The sequence below is a fragment of the Rhinolophus sinicus genome, chromosome 9 (assembly GCF_057876585.1).
Source record: "Rhinolophus sinicus isolate RSI-liver-muscle chromosome 9, RSI-T2T, whole genome shotgun sequence".
In the NCBI taxonomy this organism is placed as follows: Eukaryota; Metazoa; Chordata; class Mammalia; order Chiroptera; family Rhinolophidae; genus Rhinolophus; species Rhinolophus sinicus.
Window position 1 is genome coordinate 28,464,008 of NC_142509.1, and position 25,354 is coordinate 28,489,361.

General features: G+C 42.5%; 1 long non-coding RNA gene across 3 annotated transcripts in view; it reads left to right on the top strand.

Moving 5' to 3' along the window:
• Positions 1–25,354, top strand: part of LOC141569253 (uncharacterized) — a 296,091-nt gene that overhangs the window by 49,553 nt on the left and 221,184 nt on the right. For all 3 annotated transcript variants that reach the window (XR_012492757.2, XR_012492759.2, XR_012492760.2), the window contains exon 3: positions 20,465–20,559. This is a non-coding gene — a long non-coding RNA (uncharacterized LOC141569253). The remainder of the gene's footprint in view (positions 1–20,464; positions 20,560–25,354) is intronic.

Consider the following 25,354-nt stretch of genomic DNA (forward strand, 5'->3'; position numbering starts at 1 on the left):
ACCTAATTGTCTGGCTCAGGGGGCATTTCATTTGCTTCGCTTGCCCCAATCCCTTCTCCAACTCAGATCTTGAACATTGAGCCCAAGTGATTTCTCTTCCCCCACAGGTGGGCAGGGAGCAAAGTGCCTAGCGTTGAGCCCAACCCTTCCACACTGCCCAGGGGCCTCTGGAGACTGGAGTCCAGTTTAGCCAGGCAGTGGGCACCGCCCAGCCAGGACTGGCCCTGGTGCCTCCAGTTTTTCCCAAGCGTGGAAACAAGGAATCCATCTCCTCTCCACTTTTCCAGCTACAGGGCCCCTGGACAGAGAAGCGGGTAGATCTGGCTGGTGTAGACAACCCAGGTGGATAATGGAGATGGGGAGAAGAGAGGGAATCCACTTTGGGAACCAGGGTGAGGGTAGCAATTGCATCAGTATCTACATAATTCATGAAAGGGGGTGGGGACCAGAACTGAGACTCCAAACCCAGACAGAGCTGTCACATCTGAGTTGAGTGACCTCAGGAAAGTCACCTTGCTGAGCTCCCATTTTTCCATCTCAAAAAAAGGGGGCTAAGAAGAGTCTCTGCCTCATAGGGCCCTTGTGAAGGCTTTGAGAATGCATGCTGAGCCAGGTGAATCTAAGTGCTCCCTAAGTGTTAGCTATTATTAGGACACTATTTCCCCAAAACGTAGTCGTTATACAGTATCTGAGATGCAGTATCCACCTTGGCAAATATTTCACCAAAATCCAGATGCGCTAAGTTGGCAAGGCCGCAAAGAAATGCAAATCATCATGTACAGCCTCAAAGACAATTGCTCCCATCCTCCTCCTCCTGTTAGTCATGCGCTTTGCTTTCTCAGAACATGACCTGATCGTCTGAGATGTTTCCACGTATCTCATGGGGCCATATTAATTGAGTGATCTGCCTCCCTTACCGGACTGCAGCTCCCTGAGCGAGGGGACCCTCTTGCTCATCTTTGTGTCACCACCTGGCACCGTGCCTGGTACACAGTATGTGCTTAGGATAGCTTGCCGGATCGCTTGCAGACTGAGCACATAACGATGAAATAGCACCTCTCCACCATGCCTTGTCCGTTTTGGTTGGTTAATCATGTGGGAATAAACCAAAGAATTAGATTCATCTGCTGAGTTCTCAACAAGCCTTTGCGTTGGCTGTTCCCTCAGCCTGGCATGCCGTTCCCCCAGGCTGCTCCTTGTGTCTCAGCTGTCAGCTCAAATGTTACTTCCTGGGAGTACTTCTCTTTAGATTTATCTAGTGTCGGTTCCCATAATTACTCTGTGTTTTTACCAGTTTTTTTTGGTGGCGTGTATCACTATTGTACTTTGTTTACTTGTTCGCTGACTGTTCTTTCTCTAGACTGTAAGTCCCGTAACCCGTTCACAGCCATATCCCTGGCACTTAGAATTGTCCTGGCACATGGTAGGAATGCAAGAAATAGTTCTTGAATGATTGGATCAGAATTAATTACCTGGGAGTATTGAAGAAAAAATTATTTCCAGATCTTGACCAAGACCTACTTGAATTACAACTTCCCAGGGTGGCATCCCAGAAACCTGTATTTTTAATGCCTGAGATATCTGTATTTTTAGTACACTCCCCAATGATTTTGATGCAACAAAGCATTTTCTCAAATCCAAAGCAAATACTGTCTCTAGTTCTAAGGACATAATCCTGGATGTTTAGTTTGAGGACCCCCTCCAGCACCTCATATCCAGCACGTCAGAGGTATCCAAGTGTCTTCCCCAGGAGCTTGCTTCTCAAGGCTCAGCCCTTGGCCAGTGGGTCCTTCCCACTTCTCCAGCCTTCTTTCCTCTCACTATGCTCCATTTATATAGGTTTTGTCCCTCCATTTATAAGCTTTCTCCCACCCCAAGTTTTTCCACCCGCTGTTCCTTCTTCCTGTAATGCTTCCCTTCCTATCTTCCTTCTCATCTTTCAGGACCCATCACCTCACGTGTTACCTCTGGAGAGAGTCCTTCCATTACCATCCTATCTTCCCTTCCATCCTCTTAGTCTCTGTCCATTACCCTGTTGATTTCTTTCATCACAGTTATCACAAGAAGAAATTGTTTATTTACTTGTTTACTATTTATTGTCTGTCTCCTCCACTAGAACGGCAATTCACAAGAGCCAAAATTTTTTTTTTCTGTTTCATTTACTGTGGTGCCCCCCTCTCCCCCTCTACACACAGAACAGTTCCTGGCCCTTAGTAGGTACTCAGTAGATATTCGTTGAGTCAAAACCGTGCATTCAGTCATCTAAGTTAGGAAGTTGGGGGCATTATTCTCTTTCCTCAGCCTCTACCTGAAAGATCCATCAAACCCTATTGATTGCATCTCAAGCACGACCCTTTACCCATCCTCTTTCTCCCCTTCCCATGACCAGTGTTCCAATTGCAGCTCTTATCAATGGTGAAAAAGCTCAGTGGGGATTGTCTGAGCCATGTTTGTGACCTGAGGCTGGTGAATTTAGTTGGGTAAGCCCATGATTTGGGTACCCAGTGGAATTTTGCTGTTTCAAGATCATGAACTATTCTGTCCACTCCAAGCCACTCGTGTCATCCACGGAAATACAAAAGAAGGGGTTGGTGACTCAGCAGAACCCATCTCCTGTGCCAGGAAAACAACTGGTCAACACTGGTACAACACTCCAGAATCACAGAGCATTTATTGATTACTTTCTATGTGCACTCAATGCATTCTCTCGAGGCATCATCTCATTTAATTGCTACAGCACCGTTTGTGAAGTAGGTGGAGACGTTTCCTTTTTACAAATGAGGACACCTAGGATTAGAGAGGTAAAGGGTCTTCTGTAAGGTCTTTTACATAAGAAAGTGGAGGTGCCAGGATTTGAACCAAGTCTAAGGTACTTGTTCAGCTAGCAGGTCCAGGCAAGAGAATTAGGTAGACACCTCTGAAGTTTGCTGGAATTATTATATTCTGCTCAGGGAAGATGGATTAATAGCTTATTGACTGGTCTAAAATGTAGCAGTGAAATTGCAATCACTTGAAATATTTACAATTAAATGGAAAAGAGAGTGCCCACACCAGAAAGTGTAATGTATATGGCACTGCCTCTTGAGGGATGCATTAGGCCACTCAGTAGGGGCCTCCAGCTCTAATTTCCTGAGTTTCACTCATTTTCTCTTGAGAGGTCAGTTTATTGCTCTTGAAAGAACCCCAGTGGCTGATTGCTTTAATAATGTGGCAACACCTTGCCTCTTTGAAATGAGAAGAGAAAGTGACTTCCTAATAGCCAGTCTAGGAGAAGGAACAGACTTGCTGTAGCTTTGTGGATCCTGATGCAGCAACTAACCTTTTTTGACCTTTGAAAAAAGTTTTATTTCCAAATGTAAAAGTAATATATATTCATTCATTTGTTTATGCTTTGAAGAAAAGCATAAATGAGAAGCGATATCACCTCGATTCTACCATCCAGTGGTAACCGCCACAAAAATAAGGGGTTATTTCCTTCCAGTTCTTTCTATATGTGTATACTTTTCTTCAACACAATGAGGTTATATACAGTTTTGTGTCCTGCGTTTTCTCACTCAATGTCGTATGGCTATTAAGTAATGGTTACGTTATTTATGTAACCATTTCCTGATCATTAGGTATCTAGGTTGTTTTTTAGTGGGTTTTTGTTGTTATGAAAAATGTTGTCACGGACATCTTTTGCACCCAAATTACCTACATGTGATCACTTCTTTGTGACTCATGATCTTACAAAGGGTAGATATCTGGCTTTACAACGGACGAGAAAACCCAGCTTGGCATTGGCTGGCTGAGACATTGTATTATAAGATATGTACCGAAGGTAAAATTAAAATTTAGGCCAAAGAAACAATCACAAATCCAGTGGACTACAGAAATGAGATGATTCACATGAGATGAAATGAAATGGATTCAAAGGACAATCTCCCAATGAGGCCACGTGGATCTCCAAATCTATAACCTTCAATGGAGTGAATCTATAAGCATGTACTAGAAATCTATGCTTTTAAATCTTAGCTACTATGTCTAGGATTCCAAAAGAGAAAGAGGGAGGAAGGGAGAGGGAAGGAGAGAGGGCTTGGGAGATACCGAGATTCTGCTGATCTGTGAATATGCAAGAGACACATTCCAGATCTTTAGGAATGGGAAGAGGTCGAGTATGGTTGCTGCCAAATTTCACATTAGTCTCAAGTACCAGCCTTTAGGAGTCATAAAGTAACTGCTGTGGTCTCAGGGGTTTGCTACAAAAGAACAGTATCTTTTTGGCTAATATTATTAGAAAACCATTTATCTTTCCAGTTTCCAACAACTTGGATCCCCTCACAAGGGGGGAAAATGCAAAACAGGAGAGAGAGAGTATGAGGGGAAACAGATTGTGTACTGTAAGCATTTAAAGCCATTCCTTTTAATATGACCACTTCAGGACAGAGGGACAGAGAACACAATTGTTCTCAGACTTAAAATGCAATCTTCTTCCCATTTGTCCTCCATTGTAGCAGAGAAGGGCAGTATCCATAACATCACTTTGCTGATTGGATGATTTATCCATCCATCCATCCATCCATCCATCCATCCATCCATCCATCCATCCATCATCTAGATATATCTATAGCTATAGATGATATAATTATTGATAATGAGAAATCACTCACACCCCAGTAGACTAACCATTGACATCTTCCATGCCCTCTATCTTCTAGTCCAGGTATGTTTTTACACACTTTCAATGATAGTATGCACAGTTTTGTGTCTCGATTTTTCAGAAAAGCTCAGTGCTCTGTGCTAAACCCTTCCCACATTGTGATCCTCTGCCGAATCGTTTCTGATGACTTTAATAATTTTATGATAATTTAACTGGTTTTCTCTTGTTGGGTAATTTTGGAGCGCTGTCATCTTTTGTGTTAGAAATAAGAAAGAAGGGAATTTTAGAGATGCTCACAAACCCGAGGCCCTTTCTTCCTTCTCTCACCGCCCTACCAAGGACAGTCCCTTGGCCTTTAGGGATGAAATGGAGACATTCAAAGCAGGTCTCTATTTGACTGCACTAGAGGTCCCCAAACGTATAATCTCCAGGAGTGGACTCCTGACGCAGAATCATTTCCAAAGAAACTGGACTGCAAAGCACTTAAGGTCTGAAAGGCTGAAAGTGGACAGGTGGAATTGCAACCTGGGGTAATGGGAAGTGGAGGCAATAAATGGGCAGGTGTGGGCTGGAGACGGTGTTAGGAAGACTGAAGTGGAATAGGTAAGAATTGTATTTATGTGTTGATACAGAGGGAGAGCTGAGTTTCTGTGTGTGGAGTATATCATTTGATACCTGAATTAAGGAAACCAGATGTTGTGGTCTTGTCCACCTGTATCACACTCTGTTAGTTAAGTTGTCTGATTCATTCAAAAATATTTATTCAAGAATCTACCAGTGTCAGGCATTAGTTTGGGTGCTGGAGACATAGTGGCAAATGAGACATAATACCTACTCTTACGAACAAACACAGAAGACAACTTACAATCTGTGATGCAGGGAATAAAACAGGATATTGTGCTAGTGACTTGGGGACATGGGGTACTTTGGATGGGGTGGCTGGAGAAGGGATGCTAGGTATATTTTGTTGAACTCTAGAGCCACTCTCCACCTGTCTCCCCCCTGTCATCTGACATGGCAGACTATCTTGAATGTTCTACTTCCAGGCCCAGCAAACTATAGATCATTTACTGCAGAGTCAAGTTGTGGGATTGGATTTATAGAGGACGTAATCCTGTGCCATTACAATGAATCAAAGGAGATACACTTAATAAAAGTTGGGAGGATTGGAAGGGGAGAGGACATAGTGTATTGTAGTAACTCTATAGCTATTGTTACCTGTATTACGTGCCATCCCATTTCATCAAGTTCATCTAGATTCTGTGTCAATAATTAGATCATTTATCTATTATTATTATTATTTTTTTAGAGCGCTCTGACTTCCTGTTCTAATTTGGGCCATTTGTTTCCATACCCACCACATAGCTGTCATCCTGGGATATGTTTTTATTACACTCTCGTCTTAATTGCTATAGCTTTATAAAAACTCTTAATGTTTGATAAGACAAACCCAACCACCTTGCTTTCCTTTTTCAAAATTCTCTTAGCTATTTTTGGCGCAGTTTTCTTCCTTGTGAGACGTGGTATTTTGATCTCAAGTCCAGAGAGCTGAGTTAGTTATACTCCTCAGTTCATTTTATGTATATTATCATTGGCCCATTCAAGGCTCTGCCCTTGTTTTGTTTTGTTTGTTGACCCCTCCATTCTCATATCCTCACTCCACTTCCGTGTCTTGCCATCCTGCCCCTGCCATAGGCACCCATTCACATGTGTTCGATCTATGTGCCTGGGTACATGTGTAGCCCTGTAAAATGGATATTGTCATTTTGTGTGTATATATGTGTTTAAATGATAGAAACACTCTCGTGCAACCGATATCATTATTTCTTTTTAAAAACAAGATCATGATTTTCAGATGTATTTGTGCAGCTGAATGTGCATTTAGTTAATTCCTTTCAACTGTTGCATAGTATTCCAAAGCATGCATCTGTTATTGTTTCTGGTGACATTTCCCCTATTGATGGACAGCCTGTGGTCTTTGGCTCCCCACAACAGTGTTGCAATACAAATCCTCAGATTCCGGTTCTGTGTGAGAGTTTCTATGGAGAGGAGCTGCTAGGCCTTAGGGCACACACAGATTTACTTTCACCAAAAAGTGTCAGGTTGTTCTCTAGAATGATGGTGCCCATTTCCAGTCCCACCAGGAATGCGTGGAGATTCCTGTTATTACCTTATTTTCCAGTCTGATGGGAGTAAAGTGCCATTTATTGTCTTAATTTTTATTTCTTTGATTACTACTGAGATTGGGCATATCTTCATTTATTTGTCAGCCATTTAGGTTTCCCCACGTGCAAATTGTCAGCATTTTTTTCCTGATATTTAAAATTGGAGTTTACACATTTTCTTGTTTATTTAGAGTTTCTTTTATTTTCTAGGGTTAATCCCTTGTCAGTTTTATATGTTGCAAGCATCTTCTCTCAGGATGCCATCTTCCTGTTGACTATGTGGCTTTTTTTAAAAATCAGGAATTCTTAATTTTGATGTATTCAGAACTATCAGTTTTCCACTTGTTGTATGAGATTTGGGATTTCTTTTAATAAATCCTTCTTCATTTAGAGGCCACACAAAGATTCTCTGACAATTTCTTGTATTCGATTTCTGGCTCACATTTGGCATTTAGGTCCTCAAGGAATTTGGAGTTCACCTTTGTCAATGTCTGAGGTAAGGGTCCAAACTTCATTTTTGTCCAAATAATGAGCTAGTTTCTCCAAAGCGTTTATGATTCTGGATTTGTTTGGCAGCCAGTTCCTATACTAGTACTTCATGGTTTGTATTGCTGTGACTTTGTATGATGTGGTAAAAACTGGTAGGCTGAGCCCCCCATATTGTTTTATTAGAACTTTAAGGTATAATTTTGCATGTGTATTGTTTTTGAGATTTGGCCAGAATAGACAGCAGTAAGCCTGGGTAATTCAAAGTGTTGTTTTATAATCAGTTGTTCTAGTTTTTGTTTGTTTTAATAGATATTGGGTTAAGGAAGTGTTCATTGGTATATTGATTTTTAAATCAAAAATAGGTGTTGGATTTTATTGAATGCCTTTCCGAATGTATTGAGATGATTTTATTATTTCTTGATTATTTCCTCATTTGCATTTTCTAGTCTTATTTTTGGGGTCTTTTATTAGATGAACTTTGAATCTCCTGAATTGTACCTTTATATCTCTTAGCTTTTATACCATATTTTGCATCTCTTTTTTTCCTCATATTCTGGAAGATTTTCTCAAATTTTTTTTCCAGGATGTCAAAATTTTAGCCAATAATGTTTTTTTTTTTTTAATTATCTCACTCCACTTATATTTTTCAATTACATTTGACATTCAATATTATTTTATATTAGTTTCATGAGTACAGCATAGTGGTTAGACATTTATATAATTTTCAAAGCGATCCCCCCAATAAGTCTATTAGTTATAAGCAGGTAGTAGGTCCAGCACACAGTCAGGGGGAGGGGATAAATGCCTGAAAGTGGAGCTCAGGGGGGGCATCTCAGGGGCTGCCTACCATAACACCCTAGATCCTATTAGGAACCCCCAACATCCCACAGCCAGTGAATCATGGCGATAATAAGTCTGGGACCCAAATGGTTCTGCTTCCAAAGTTTGCCCTCTCGATTGCCCTGCCACTGTCTTTCAAAGCACGAAGGCATCACTGGTGGGATGTAAAATCATTTAGGGTGTCACAGAGAGTCTCAGGCCGGTGCTAACATGACGTGAACCCCTCTAACCCTCATTCATCTCCCTTTTCACCAAGGGAAAACCTGGCCTCAGGCTCAAAGTCTTGGGGAAAAAATGGTAATAGCTAGACATTGTTTTCTTTTCATGGTGTTTACTTCCAGTTTCAGCAAGTAGGAGTGGCTTTAAATATACAATAGTGACCTAAAATTTCCATTGAAAACACATCTTAAAATACGTTAATTAAAGTAAAACACGTAAATAGCCAAGAGGACACTCAGGTATGGCAACCATAGGGAAGGGGAGCTATGGACTACTCAAGCTTGGGCAGCACTGCCTAAGTTGCAATGCATCTACTCGGACAAGAACCTTAGGGCTAGGAATCCCATTCATTTGGTTCAGTCTTTCCCCCTTCATTTTATAGATGTATAAAATGAAATGGAGAGAGGGTAAGTGACTTCTCTGAGGGTGCACAGTCCCCACGATCACGGCCCAAATTCCTTAACTCTTGTGCCGATGTTTTCTTGTCGCCTCCTTTTACCTCTATTCCTTCCCAACTTAAAACACTTCATTTTTACTCTCCCTGCTCCCACCGCACTATTTCCAGTTCACTTTCCTCTAAAGAGCACCACTGTTGACATTTGGGACCGGAGAATTCTTTCTTGTGGAGGAGCTGCCCTGTGTATTGCAGGACGTTCAGCAGCTTCCCTCATCGCTAGCCACCAGATGCCAGTAGCACCCTCACCCCCAGCTGTGACAACCCAAAATGCCTCCAGACATCCACCGTTCTCTCCTGGGGGGCAGAGTCACTCCAACTGAACATTACTGCTCTGCAGCAGTGTTTTTGTTTGCTGTATTTTATTTTATTTTTTTATTTCTACAAGCTCTCTGGTGCTGCTGGTAATACTGGTTTGTGGACCACCCACTGAATAACACCGCTTTAAGCTACACCATGTGATAAGGTAACCATATCTGCCCTCCATTTTTGGAGACTGTGTATATCCCAGTTGTGATGCAAAATAACACCTCATTCTGTACAGTATTTGCTATAAATTAAAGTAGGTCTTCTGTGTGGAAGATCGGGATTCCAGCACTAACTCTTCAGAAGCAGATTTGTTCCTGTGGGGTAGGGACCACACATAACATAGTTTTACTTCCTACACTTGGCAAATTAGAAATCAACTGGATAAATGAAAAGGAAATACTTCTCAAAAAACAATCATTTCGTTTGTGTTATTTGGGAACAAATTTTAATGAGCCTCACCTACCTATTTAGCAAGTGCAGTTTGAGAAAAGTTTGTAGAATGAGTATAGTTGAAGTCAGAAACTCCTAAATGTGCTGTTGCAATCCACGCAAAGGCCGGGATGAGCTCAGACTCTCGCTAGGCAGCAGAGTAGCCATTTTTAATTGCTCAGAAGAGCTTCCTGGGAGAACTGCACATTAGCGAGGATTTGGAGGCAGCTCCGTGGATAAGCAGAAAGGGTTGTAATGCTGTCCTAAATGTCTTCAATTATACATGAAGGGGTGGGCTTTCTATCACAACCCAACAAAAAGGCTCCTCTGGGGCTCCTGGGAAATTTTCATGCATTAAGGATTAAAACTTTCCTGGATCTTTTTGGCCAATGAAGACACAACATGCTTTTGGTAAGGAAATATCTATGGTTCTTTTGAGTAACAGTGAAAGTGGGTGTTTGAAATTTAGAACCACTGTCAGTAGAGCCCATGTGGGACCCTTTTCTTTCTATCCCCATCTACTGCTTTCCCCACAAACCCCGTCCACTTCTTTGTCTTCTTTCTGTCCCTTTGATCTTTTTTGCAAAGTGTATGTAATGAAGCACACATCCTTTTGTTTTATGATTTGCACTATGAGGTGCTCCGTTTGCTTGTTTTCTTTACAAAAACCAGAACAAGGCAGCGCAGTTCCAGGAAACAGGGCATGAAATTGTTTCCGAGCTGTAAATATTTTCAACCATTTGGTATTGAGGTACCATCGGAGTTAACTGTTTTTAAGTGTACAGTTCAGTAGTCTTAAGTATATTTATATTGTTCAACGGGTCCCCAGAACTTCTTCATCTCACAAATCTGAAACTCTGCACCTATTAAACAAATCCCCATTTCCCCGCCCCCCACCCCTGGCAACAGCCATTCTACTTTCTGGTTGCATGAGTTTGACTACGTGCTTTATGTAAGTGAAATCATGTAGTATTTGTCTTTTTGTGACTGGCTTATTTCACCTACACATAATGTCTTCAAGATTTATCCAGGGCGGAGAAGAAAAAAAAAAGATTTATCCACGTTGTAGCCTGTGTCAGAATTGCCTTCCTTTTGAAGGCTGAATAATATTCCCTTATGTGGATAGACCACATTTTATTTGTCTGTTCATCCATCAATGGACACTTGGGGTGCTTCCACCTTTTGGCTGTTGTGAATATGCTACTATAAACAGGGGTGCACAAATATCTCTTTGAGACCCTGCCTTTAGTTCTTTTGGGCATATCCCCAGAAGTGGAATTGCTGGATCATATGATAATTCTATTTTTAATTTTTTGAGGAATTACCATACTTTTTTTTCCCTTAGCGGCTGCATTATTCTACCACCAACCATGCACAAGGGTTCCAGTTTTTCCACATCCTCACCAGTTCTTGTTCTTTTTAGTTTCTTTTAATAGTAGCCATCCTAATAGGTGTGAGGTGATACCTTATTCTGGTCAAGACATTTTTATCATGTGCCTGGAACTGCTTGGAACTTGTGGGTGTAAAATACATGCAAATAACTAATGACAACTGTGCAAATCGCTCTAAAGGAGATGCTACAGGACTGGGGTGGAGGGCTGGACTAACATCTGGAGGACGGGCATCTCTTAAAGACGTGGTAGCTCATGCCCACGCATGCTCCTGGGATGGGGAACTTTTCATGCTGCTCCCTTAAGAGGCGTCTGGGGAGGTAACCTTTGGCTGCTCAGTTGTCAGAGACCCATGGGTCTTTTCTTAGCACACAGCAGCTTTTGGGATTGGGACTTGCCAAATATCTTCAAAGGTCTTTAAAGAGCTCTTACTCTCGCAGACAGTTTTCCATCAATAAACAGCAGTGCTTTCTGCCCAGCTGCCTGTTAAATTCGTCTCTTCCCCCTACAGAGTCACACTTAACCAAATATTCCCTTGTTGAGCAGGACGCTCTGGTGTTGCTAGGCCATCTGATTTCCTGTGATCCCATTTGCCAGTTTGTGACCGGATGTTGGACGGTCACGGGGTGATGGGGGGAAATGGTGGTAAACTGAGCCAGGAGAGGTGACGGGGCTGCTGTGTTTGGGTGCATTTTCTGTAACTCCCTCCAAGACTCATTTTCTTTTATAAAGTAGCAAGATTGGACTTAATGATTCCTTCTTGCTTCGAATTTGGTGAGTTAGAGAGGAGGTGGCTAGGGCAGCTGTTTCAACACTTTCTTTAATAAGAGACCGATATAATGGATGGTGTTCATAGGGTGACATAGTTACGCTCAGTTCTTGGAAAAGAACTTCTTTCCCACTCAAGAAAGTCCCCTGGAAAGCCAACTTGTAAGTGTAATAGTGTAATAGTGACGCATACTAACATAGTACCTGATGCTTTGCAATTTCTCAAAACCATATGCTATTTTAAAGTATTACTCTGTATATGTTAGGCTCACCCTACAACCTGGGGGTAGACAAACTAAAAAAACGAAAAGTGGCATGGGCCAGCCTGTCACTTATTTTTGTATATATTTTTGCATTTTTAAGTAGTTGGAAAAAACATGTTGTGACATGTGAAAATTGTCTGAAATTCAAATTTCAGTGCACATAAATAAAGCCTTATTAGGGCACAGCAGTGCCTGTCTTCCTCTGCCTTGTCTGTGACTTCTTTCCCAGTACAGTGACAGAATTGAGCAGTTGTGACAGATACCATATCACCCACAAAGTCTAAAGTATTTCTGATCTGGCCATTTACAGAAAAAGTTGGCTGACACTTTCACAGACTGTAATCTCAACTTCATATTTGTACATATTTGTTGAATATTTGTCATATCTGTGAGGTTCAAGACCATGTTCATTTTGCTCACCGTTATCTTTCTAGTTCTGAACACATAATTGATCGTCAATTCTGGTGAGTTTGTTGTAACCCGGATGTCCTGGGAGTGATTCTCCATCTTCCGTTAATGATTGCATTGAAATTGTTTGAGTTCTTCTCCTTCTTGAGGCACTGGAATTGCAGTCGTGTACCAGACTGCCCTTCCCAGGTATTTCTGCGGGGAGTCCCTAAGGAATGCCGTGTTCCTCAGATCTGTTTTAATGGTCTTTCTCTGGGCTCCAGCTCCTAAGTTACCTGTGGGACATCCTATTGCCATAGCCCAAAACCTTTTACTGGCTGCCTGGTAGCCTGGAGGTCAGAGGAGGAAAGTATATCATAGAAAGGGTAACTCCCAGGGTTCTTCCATCATACTCATGGGCATTCCAACTGCTGCCCCCCTCTGTTGCCACGTATTGTAGGGTCAGCCTGTTTCCCACAATCGGTGTTGCCTCTGACCATCTCTTCCCCAAATCAGGGTCGAAGTCCCCTACTCCCACTTTGTTGCAGAGAGAGAGGAGAATCCTTCCTTCCATGAGGACCCAGAAGTATTTTTAGAGAGATGCATCTGTGCCCTCACTGATGTTCTTTTCAGAAGAGGCCTTTGCTTCCGCTTTGCTAAATTGAGAGGGCCCCAAGCGTGATTCTCCCCAAACAAACAGGAGGCTTCCTTCCCTCCTCTTCTTCCTGTGATGAGGTTAACCTCTATCTGAGGAGCAACTGAAAAAATACTGATGGCTTTAAAATAGGGGTTTGTCTTCCACTTTAAGCCTACAAGATGGTACAACATCAGGGGTCCAGTTTCATAGCATAAATGAATAAATGAATGATTGAATGTACTCTATCTACACAAACAGGTGTATATGGTAAAATATAATGATGTATGTAATTTTATATAGCATGTATAATATATGTAGTGCATAGTACTATATAAATATATATGAGGTCGGACAATTAAGTTCGCAAACTCATCCTAGAAGAAGTGCTACATACCTCACTGCTGAATGTCACTACGGTCACCTTCCAAGTACTCCTCTTCGGAAGCTATGCACCGATGTCAGAGCCTAGTCCACCCTTCAAAGCAATTTTGGAACTCTTTTTGGAATGGCCATCAGAGCTGTCGTCATATTACCCCTGATGTCCTGAATATCATCAAAATATCTCCCTTTCAATATTTTCTTTATCTTCAGGTAAAGAAAGAAGTCATTGGGGGCCAGATCAGGTGAGTAGGGAGGGTTTTCCAATACAGTGATTTGTTAACTGGCTAAAAACTCCCTCACAGGCAGTGCCGTGTGAGCTGGTGCATTGTCGTGTTGCGAGAGCCATGAATTGTTGGTGAAAAGTTCAGTCGTCTAACTATTTCACACAGCCTTTTCAGCACTTCCAAATAGTAAACTTGGTTAACTGTTTGCCCAGTTGGTACAAATTCATCATGAATAATCCCTCTGATATAAAAAAAGGTTAGCAACAGCGTTGCAACAAGTTCGCGAACTTAATTGTCAGACCTCATATGTACTTTATATAGTTACATCATATAGTCAAACATATTTACTATATATAATCAGTTATGTACAATTACTATACATATTAAATTATTCTAAAACTTCAGTACTTTCTTGTTAGTGACCCGTGACTGTTACCCACATCATAGGGATTCCAACCCAGGGGTGGTTAGTCTGTGGTTCGGAACTCCTGGACCTGAAAGCAGGTGCTAATCCCAAAGTTGTGAGATGAATCTCCAACTGGGCACTTGGCTGCGCTCTTTCCTTGCCCACAGTCTGGGTTCCTGTTCCAACGTTGGCCAGCTCTAGTGTTTAATAATGATTTCTATAGTCCACAGGATTGGGGACAAAGAAGGTGAGGGGCTGAAGACAGGACAAGTGTGGGTATAGATTGGTGACCTCTACTTCCTGGAAATGTTCTCCCAAGTGTATGCCCTACGGGTGGCCGGTTATTCTGGGCTCTTGAGCCCATGGGGGTGTGATGGTGTTAATCACACCACTTGTGCTGCGTGGGCTCAGATGGATAAAGTGGAGACCAGGAAGCCGGAGGAAGGAAAGAGAGGCATTGGGTGGCTTCACCGGCTGAGCAAAGCACCTTGGTGTTGCAGTAATGGTGTTTGGTGAGCTGCTGGCGGCAAGGTCCTTCTGGGGACAACAGCCGTGATCAAAGAACCAGTGGCATGGGCAGAGGTGGTGGCGATGGTGTTGGCAGCGGTAAGAATGATGCCTGTTTGTGTCTCTCTTCTTTGCTATTTCTTCTTACAATGAAAGTCACAAATTCATTGTATATGTTTAAAAAGTATAGGTGAGAGGGGAAAAGTTGGATTCAATCACAGAGATTTCATTTAAAAATAATCTATGGAGCTTCTCTTATGACTAGATTCTAGATTCTGGGAATAGAGGGAGAATGAAACAGACTTCCTCTTTCCTGGAACTTAGGACCAGATGAGCAATGAATAAGATATTTTCAGACGGTGATAAGGGCATGGAGCAAATGGGTAGGAGGCGAGTTTAGCAAGAGACGATCGTTACTCACATTTTCATGTGCATGCTTTTCAAGGTGTTTTTTGCCTCAGTTTTTGTCCTCTTTCCCTTCAGATCTAATCATCTACCTAAAAAATGGGATCATGATGGATGTTCTGTGTTGTGACCTTTTTTTCGTTCACTGACTATATTGTGAACATCTTCCTGTTTCATCGTTTATTCATCGGCACCTTTAGCTTACGGATGAGAGTAGGTAATCGTGTAGGCTGTACCACACTGTGTGTCCTTATGACGGCACGTACGTCGCTTAGGTTGCTTCTAGCATGTCGTTGCTCAAGCAGTCGTTCGCCGTCATCAGAAGTGTCTGGACGCTGATGGGAACCACTTTGAGCACCTCTTGTCATTGCAGACGTCAAACATGACTTGTACTTATCTTTTGTTATCAATATATATTGAGTATTACAATTTTTTTTTTATTAAATGTGATTTCACTGATGTGTGGTATATAAACCAAAAACAACAAAAGAACAAGACAAACAAATGAGAAACAGAAACTCATAGACACAGATAATAGTTTAGTGGTTGCCAGAGGGTAAGGGGGGTGGGGGGTGGGGGGTGGGAGATGAGGGTAAGGGGGATCGAATATAGAGTATTACAATTTTAATAATTTTTTTTGCTTTCTAAAAATGTCTATACACTTTTTGGCACCGTGTGTGTGTGTGTGTGTGTGTGTGTGTGTGTGTGTATACATATATATCTGTATGAACATAACAAGTGTTGGCAAGGACGGGAGAAATTAGAACACTCATACGTCGCCTGTGGGAATATAAAATGGTGCAGTCTTTGTGAAAAACAGTTTGGCAGTTCCTCAAAAAGCTAAACTTAAAATAACTACACAACCGAGCAATTCCTCTTTTAGGTACATACCCAAAGGATTGAAAACAGGGACTTGAACACATACTTGTATGCCAGTATTCATTGGAGCATTATTCACAATAGCCAAAAGATGGAAATAACTCAGTGTCCACCACCAGATGAATAAACAAAATGTGGTGTATATATATTCCACAGATATATATTCCATATATATATACACATATATATGTATACAATGGAATATTATTATATACAATGGAATATCATTATATACAATGGAATATCATTCAGTCATACAAAGGAATGAAGTTCTGGTCCATGTTACAACATGGATGAACTGTGAAAACCTGATGCTAAGTGATATAAGCCAGACACAAAAGGACAAATATTATATGACTCCACTTACATGAAATACATAGAATGGGCAAATTCGTAGAGATAGAAAGTGGACTAGAGGCTACCATGTTCCAGGGAATGGGAAGTTATTGCTTAATGTTTCCGTTTGGAGTGTTGAAAAAGTTCTGTCGTGATGATGGTTGTACAACGGTGTGATTAATGCCAATAAATTGTCCACCTAAAAATGGTTAAAACAGAAACTTTTATGTTATCTATGTTTTACCACAATAAAACCAAACCCAACAGCATGGCTTCCCCGTCCTTACCTCCATTCATTGGCTCACAGTTTGCTCTTCTCGGGGGGTGGGCACTCTTTTTTTTTAAATTTTATTTTATTAAATTTATTGGGGGTGACAATGGTTAGTAACATTACATAGATTTCAAGTGTACAATTCTGTATTACATCATCTTTATATCACATTGTGTGTTCACCACCCAGAGTCAGTTCTCCTTCCATCACCATATATTTGACCTCCTTCTACCACCCGCTTCCCCTCTTCCCCTCTGGTAATCACTAAACTGTTGTCTGTGTCTATGAGGTTTTTTTTCTTTGTTTGTCTTGTTCCTTTGTTGCTTTCAGTTTTATATCCCACTTATGAGTGAAGTCATATAGTTCTCGACTTTTTCTGTCTGACTTATTTCACTTAGCATAATAATCTCAAGCTCCATCTATGTTGTCCCAAATGGCAGCATTTCATCTTTTCTTATGGCAGAATAGTATTCCATTGTGTATATATACCACAACTTCTTTATTCAATCATCTGTTGAAGGACACTTTGGTTGTTTCCATGTCTTGGCCACAGTAAATAAAGCTACAATGAACATCGGAGCACAAATATCTTTGTGGATAAATGTTTTCAGATTATTGGGGGTAGATACCCAGGAGAGGGATTGTTGGGTCATATGGTAATTCTTAATTTTTTTGAGGAACCTCCATACTGTTTTCCATAGCAGCTGTACGAATTTACATTCCTTGGTGGATACTTTTACATTTCCCTCTGTTGAAACCCTGTTCCATTTTCAAGGCCCATCGTAAATGGTACCATCTTCCTTGGTGACTTTTCTTGTTGTGCCTCCATTTGTTCACAAATCGACGTGATCTTTAATTTTTTTGAGCGTTATGTTCCTTTTGCACTGTTTCCTTGCCTTCAGCCCCTACTAGGTTGTAAATTCTTTGGGCAGAGGGACCTTACATACCTTATTCATCTTTGTATTAGTCATTCAACAAATACTTATTGAGCTCATTACGTGCCAGCTTGCAACATAATGCTAGTATACCATGAAAGTTCAATTAATGTTAAACTGAATTGAAACGTCATAGGTGGTCTGAACTCCAGATTCTCCAAGGAATTTCAGAGTGGTATAACCTTAAGGAGGAATCATTTTCCTCCCTCCTTAAAAGCCTTGTTGGCTTTCATTCTTGGAAGTAGTGGACTATGAGAGGCTGTTTTTCCTTTCTTCTGGGAACATCTATCACCCTTCTTTTGAGAAAATGTTTTCCTTTTCTCTTCCCCCAACTCCAACCCTTGTGATTTGAACGATCTGCCATGTTTCTTCCATTTCACTCTCTTGGTCACTGCTGATTGGTTCAAGGTGGACAGCTGACCCAAGCTGAGCCAATCAGAGCTTTTCCCTAGGATTTTTAAAACCAGAACAGAGAAGGAGAGTCTGGGGGAAGCCAGAAAGCATATTGCCGTCTGTGTAAGAAGTGGGCATGCAGCAGCATAGGGTATGAATGATGCAGAGAGAAGAGGGGAGGGACAAAGAAAGAGCCCCTGGTGCCAGTTGCATCAGAGAGCCAAATGCAGCTTTGTCCCCCCATAGCTTGCTGTTTCAGCCTTATATTGTATTCCTCGAGGCAACAAACTCCCCTCTAGTCTAAGTTAGTCTGAGTTGGGATTCCATCACTTGCTACCAAATCACCATACCTCTCTGAGCCCCCGTTTTCTCATTATACAGTGATGATAATAGAATTGTTATGGATATTTGAAAAAATGATGCATGTAAAGTGCTTATGATAGTGCCTGGCTCATCGTAAGTGCCCAGTAAATGTTAACAGTGATTACTGTTTGAATCAGCATCCATCGGGCCGGAGACAATGTGGGTGCTCAACTGAATAAGAAACGAGACAGCTTCAATTCTTCCAGCTCTGTCCAAGAGAGTAGGACCCTTCTTCATGACTTGACTAGCTCTCTGCTTCCGGTCCTCATTCGGCCCAGCCATGCCTCCTTCTCTGATGACCATCTGAGTTCTCAAGGTCCCTCACCATTTTCAGCCAGGTCTCAGTGAGGTGTCTCCCACCACGGGGGCCTGAGACACAGATGGGCTTAGTCCATACCCAGTGGAGCCCCACCTCACTCCATTCCCATTTGGCTGCAGCTGGTAGGCAGACACTCAGTGCAGAGCTCCAAGGCTTAATTGCATTCTGCTTGGGTGTTGCCAAACACTAAAACCTTGCTGTTGAAGTTAAGTGTTTTGGGAAATGGGCTGTATTATTTCACTGACTGAGGCTTTGCAAAGCAGGAACTGCTGAATGAGCTGTCAGAGCCAACCCTGATCTCCAACTGGCTTACCTGTATTTACCAGGGAGGAGGTGTTGAAATGCTCAGCGTGAGCTCTGTGAATTAACTTGGAAGACGTCTTGCTCCTGTAATGGCATTTAGTGGCACATAGTAGGCTGTCAGTTGTTATTTTAAATGTATTATAAATTGCTCAAGACATTAAAAGTATAATAACAGCAAACACTTAAATCCTGGTTATACTGTGCCAGACACTGTTCTAAGCACTCTACCTATACTAAGTCAGTGGTTCACAAACGTTGCTGCATGTTCCAATCACCTGGGTGATTTAGACACGTCCTGACGCTCAGGCCACACCCTGCACCAATGAAATCAGGATATCTGCATCCGGAGTTGTAAGAACGCCCCAGATACTCAAGTGTTGAGTGTGAGACTTATGAATGAACTCATTTCGTCCTCACAAGTCTTTGAAGCAGATGCTGTGACTTCCCACATTGGACAGTTGAAGGCACCGAAGCACAGCAGACAGGTTAACTGACTTACCCAAGGTCACACAGGCGGTAAATGTCAGAGCCAGGATTAGAACCAGGCTCTCTGGTCCCAGAGTCCGTGCTCTTAATGTACAACATTGCAACTGCAACACTGCACTACACCCTGCAACACAGGCCTGAGTGTCTCCCTCTGATGCTCTGGCCCCATCCACCTCCCTGCAGATGCCTCTTCTCTCGCGTTTTCTCCTGGGCATTTCCAAAGTCTCCTCATTGGTCTTCTTGCCTTCGGTTTCAGGGCCTCTCATTGAACTCTGTCCAATAGAATTATCATGCATGCCACAGATGTATGTAATTTTAAAGTTTCTACGAGTCACATTAAAAGAGCAAACAGAAGCAGATGAATTAAATCTCAATACGATATTCTATTTAACCCAACAAACCCAAAATATTATCCTTTGGATATGTAATCAATATTAAGAAATATTAGCGAGATACTCTACATTTCTTTTCTCATGTAAGTGTTCAAAGAGCCATGTGTATTTTATGGTTACAAGATGTCTCCATTTCGACCAGCCGAATTTGATATGCTCAGGAACTGTGACTTGAGTAATGACTACCCTCCTGCACAGTGAGGCTCTAACCCATCCTCCACCCTGCAGCTAGAATGAAGCTTCTGGAATGTAAATGTCGCCAGCTCTCAACATTTTGAAACATGTCCCTGGTTCCTCATTACTTTCAAAATAAGTCCACAAGGGCCTCTGTGATTGGGTTCCAGCTCCCCGCTCTAGACTGTCTTCTCACCATCTCTTCATGCATGGAACCTCCATCCGTAACAAACATCCTTCTTTTCTCCCAAATACGTCCTTGTCTTTCAGATCTCTGTGCCTTTGCTCAGATGTTTTCCTTTACCTGGAATGTCACTCCTTCTCTTTCCACTTCTTTAGAAAACACTTTCCTTTCCAAGACCCAACTCAAATGGCTTCTCCTTCTAAAACCTTCCAGGATTTATCTAGAAAGAGTTAGTTCAACCTGCCTATGGATTCACATGGTACTTTGAACATAGCTTTTATCATATTTGTTGGTACCTGTCCATGTACTTGCTTCCCTCCCAAGGCCAAGAGCATCACCAAGGAAGGACCACAGCTGATCTATCTGTCCACTCCCAGTGCCTTTCTCACTAAATGCCTGTCAAAGGGGACAGGCACATTATATTACACCAGTCCCATTCATTTATTCTTATTACTTGCCTGGTTTGTAGAAATGTTTGTTTGGGGAACCTCATGATCTAACCCTCTCATTTTACAGATGCGGAAACTGAGGTCCCATCAGAGAAAAGAGCTCAATCTTGCCATCTGGCCCATTTCCTGGCTGGCCCTACTCAGCCGTCCTACTGTTCACAGGTCAGTTTTCTGGAAATGTGAAATGATGTTAGCTTGGAGAAGAGAGAAGGAAAGGGAAACTGCTTTATATCATCAGTGGTTTCTGAAATCGTACAGTGTAAGTAATAGGGATATAAATGAGACGGCATTTCAGATGCCCTAGAGTTGCTGGATGCGTGATGGGATCCTCTTATGAGTTCTGGTATAAAGAAAAAGAAAGCATGAAGTTTATGGTTTGTGTACGTTTTCATCCCTCGCCGGTGGGGACTGCTCACCAGGGAGAAGCTGCCGCCGTTTCGGCAAAGCTGTGTCGCCCTAAGTAAAACTTGTTGGAGGTGGATTATTAGCCTCTAGGATCCCCTGACGCATCAACCCTTTGTTATCATGGCTAAGAGAGATGATTAGAAGGTGCTCGGAAGAGCCCGTTCATGGCGATGACTAAAAGACATTGCGGAGTGTTGCTTCTCGCTGTTTCATTCAGGTGCTGGGCCATCTGACTTCCGGGTAGTCTCAGCCATTTGGAAATGTGACCATTAAACTGCGACAAAGGTATAAAGAAAACAACTTTATGTAAAAGTACCTTTCTAACTGAATGAGTTTGGCCCATTGTTTCTCTTGGCAAGCCCAGTTTGGTTGGAGAGAAGCCAGAGAGCCAAGGGGAGGCCGAGGAAGGGTTAGTGAGAAAAGCCGGTGTCTGGAGATTTAGTGCAAGTTCAAGTGGCAAATCTCCCGGTACCCGAGAGCATCACTGGGGTACAGAGAGAGCAACGCCGATTTCAGAGGCATGCCCAGTGTTCTAGAATTAACATGGCAGGAGATTTTAGAAGATGCATTGAAAAAAACCGAACTCACAGATACAGAGGGTGGAATTGAGTGACGGTGGCCCAAAGGTACGAACTTCCAGTTATAAGGTAAAGTCCTGGGGATACGAAGTACAGCATGGTAACTATAGTTCACAATACTGGAGTGTATACAGTTGTCCCCCTTTACGTGTGCTTTCTCTTGCCAAGTTTCCAGTTGCTTACGGTCAACTGCGGCCTGAAAATATTAAATGGAAAATTCCAGAAATAAGCAATTTGTAAGTTTTACATTGCGTGCCATTCTGAATAGCGTGCTACACTGAGTAGTGTGATGAAATCTCGCACTGTCCCGCTCCGACCCACCCGGGACGTGACTCCTGCCTTTGTCACGTCCATGCTGTGTACACTCCCACCCCTTGTCACTTAGTAGCCGGCTGCGTTATCAGATCCACTGTCGGGGTACCACAGTGCTTGTGTTCAAGTCACCCTTATTTTACTTAATAATGGCCCCAAAGCGCAAGAGTGGTGAGGCTGGCAATCCCGACATGCAGAGGGAAGCTGTGACATGCTTCCTTTACGTGAAAAGGTATGTGTGCAGAGGAAAACACCCAGAATATGTAGGGTTCAGTACTCCCTGCGGTTTCAGGCATCCACTGGGGATCTGCTGTATTTTCAGGTTGCTCAGAGAGTGGATCTTAAATACTCTCATCTCAGGAAAAAAATTGTAACTATGTGTGGCGAGGGATGTGAGCTAGACTTACTGTGGTGATCCTTTCACAATATATATTTATATCAAATCTTTCTGTTGTACACCTGAAAGTACTATAGCATTATCTATGAGTATATAGCATATACTAAAATAAAACAAGATAGCTATAAATAGACATCCCAGTATTTTCTTCTGGTCTCCAATGGGTCATCTTACGTACCACCCACCCCCACCTCCCCATTTTGGAGACTGTGGAGCTAAGACGCTCACTTACCCAGAACCTCTTTTCACAGTAGACACACGAGAGTTGGCTCTGATAACATCCCCTACCTTACATTTATTTCATGCTCTTTTAAATCCAAATGGGCACTTTCACACCTGCTGCAAAGCTGAGTGATAAAACATCTGTGTTCTTAAGCCTTTTCCTCTTGATTGATATTGTGGGTTTAACTCAGGATTTTCTCTTAGCTTTACCTGCATGATGTATCTCATGATAAACTCCCCTTCCCCCCCACTACTGCCCTACCAGCTGAGGGAGGATGGGTGCTTCCTCAGGGGTGTCTAGAATTTGGCTATGCTTGTCCATACGTTCCTTTTCTCTCTCTTGTTACATTAATTCGATCCAGGTGTTCAAATGATGTAACCAGTGTTTATCATCTCTCTTACTGCATTTTTCAGCTTGGTTTTCCTCTCTTTGTTGGCAGTCTCTCTGTGTGTGGTGGTTTTCAGAAACTCTTGGCTTATTTTTATCCTTATAGTCAACAATTCCGGAAAAAAAAGCTCCTTGTGCTCATCAATCCAACAGAAGTTCAGGGATTGACTTTTTTCCCCCACTCAGCCCTCCAGCCCCCTCCCATCTGGTAACCATCATGTGTTCTATGTATCTATGAGTCTGTTTCTGTTTTGTTTGGTGTTTTTGTTGTTGTTGTTGATTTTGTTCTTTAGACTCCACATATAAGTGAGATCGTATGGCATGTCTTTCTCTGATTTATTTCACTTAGCATAATACCCTCTAGGTCCATCCAAGCTGTTGCAAATGGTAATACTCTGAGGGCCCCATCATGAAGGACAAAGATAGTCCTCTCATTTGGGAACTTCCAAGGGTTTAGAAGCTCTGTCCCTGGAACTGGGGATAAAAACAAGACAGATCTTTTATCATACACCACCCTCCTCTGCTGGGTCCCAGCTTCTTCCCAGGCTTGGAGATTAACGCTGTTCACGCTTCTCCCCTGCTGCCACCACTTCTGACCCAGCAGCAACTTCTGGCTGAGGCTTTCAGCATCTTCCTCTCGCCACCTCATCAAAGATCTCCTCTGGGTCCCCTCCTGAACCCCGCTGCTCCCATTCCCAGCCCTGTCCTCTCCTCTTTCCAAAGCTTGTGGCCTTGGAAGAGTCTTCCTCTCAGTTTCTTCAGTGGTAAAATATGGGATGTGGATTGGGTTTGACTCAGCTAAGCTGGTACTTATCCCAGGGAGCTTTCTCTAGAGGACACTTTTACCTATTTTCTTGTGGCTAGCATCTGAAATCCTTTCCTTTTTTTTTTTTTTTTTTTTGAGACTCTTATACTTGATGAGATTAATCCTCCTCCTATTATAAAAGTTGGAAAAATCAGAACTTAACTTCTTAAGCTTTCTTGCAGCTTGCATGTGATAATGTGACCTAGACTTTGGCAATCAGCCCTTCATGTTCTTGGAGGTAGCCGTGTAAAAACTCAGGGTTAAATTAGCCAGAATGTGATTTCATCGCATGGGTCTAAAGACGTTGCCTGATACACCTGCCTTGAGTTGCCAGATTGGGAAGGTGGCTTTCTGTGTGCGCTGTCTGCACCACTTTCTCTGTCAACACCCCCATGTTGTCATAACTAACATTGATCGAGTTCTTACTGGGAGTTGGATGCTTTACGCATGCTGTCTCATTGATTCCTTAGTGGTGTACCCATTTTACAGATGAGGTATGTAGAAGTGAAGACACCTCCCAAGGTCACACAGCTGGTGAGAGCACAGTTAGCATCTGAGTTCTCAGTCAGACTCTGGAACCTTCTCTCTTAACCATCATACTATAGGACCTTTCTGCACAGTCCTGGAGCATCGTGTCAAGGTGTCTCTATTTTTATACTTCCAGCATCTCTCACGTGGCCTGGCACATGGTAGGTGCTACTCGAGCTCAAGTAGATGACAAGGTCTCACCTGGCTCAAACATTCCCCAAACATCCATGAGCTGCCTCCCCACCTTCCACCCACCACACTGCACATCTCCCTCCCTCAGCTCCCGCCTCCCAGTTGCCACCTCCCAGACTTGTTTTCCAATCAGTGTGAATCATTCTGCACCTTCACACACCTGTTCCCACGAACGTCTTCAAATCATGTAAAGGTGAAAGTGTCCCCAGTTGCCAGTTTTTCTTTTCCACCTCTGTTCTTAGGTTCTTGGGACTTTGGAAATGAAGGTGCCTCGTGAAACACCTTAAACTGGGTCATGTCCTCTAACTGTTTGACCTTGGGGGGTGTCTTCCCTTCCACAAAACTCGTCTCGAATTCTTTGTGAGAAAATTTTATATCTTTGGTAAGAGTTTCACGTCTTTGGAAAGATTTGGGCATAGTTAATTTCGCCATTTGGATGATGTAAATGGTTTTAAAAATGTAGTGTTACTGAAGCTCTGGCTCTGACCCCCACCAAGATGACCAATTTGAATACCAAGACGAAAGCCTCTAAATTTCTCCCTGTGGCTCTTCTGTGGGAGCTGGGAGGTGATGTATTTGCCTCCCCTTAGTCCCTAACATATTGCAGTAGTATAAAACCTTCTTTTGTTTGCATAAATAAAGACCACCTAAGCAGAGGAGGTCTTGCTGCTGGTAATACTTGCTGCCTTCCTTTTTGGCAGGTTATGTAATATTACGCGGGCAAGCATGATGGGAGCGGAATACTAATATCAGCCACTAGATGGTGCTGTAGCTCTGAGAAATAGGCTCGGAAAGTGGCACGCCATGAGGTGGAGTCAGTCTTGTGATTTCAGCATCTCCCCTGCCCAAGACAGACAGACACATTCTGGACCTGGCTCTGCCATTTAGCGGCTATGTGGCTGTTGGCAAATGACCTTAAGTTTGGGCATCCTTACTTGTAAGATGGGGATTATAACAAAGCTCCCCTCAGAGGGATGCTGTGAGCATCTGCTATGATAACACTGGAGTATTATCTAATTTGCAAACTGGGGGTTGCGATGCAAATCGAAGTTAACATGATGCTAGGAAGCCCCGCCATCAGAGCTTTTCCTTGGGCGTGATTCTCAAAGCAAGATAACGTTTGTGACCTC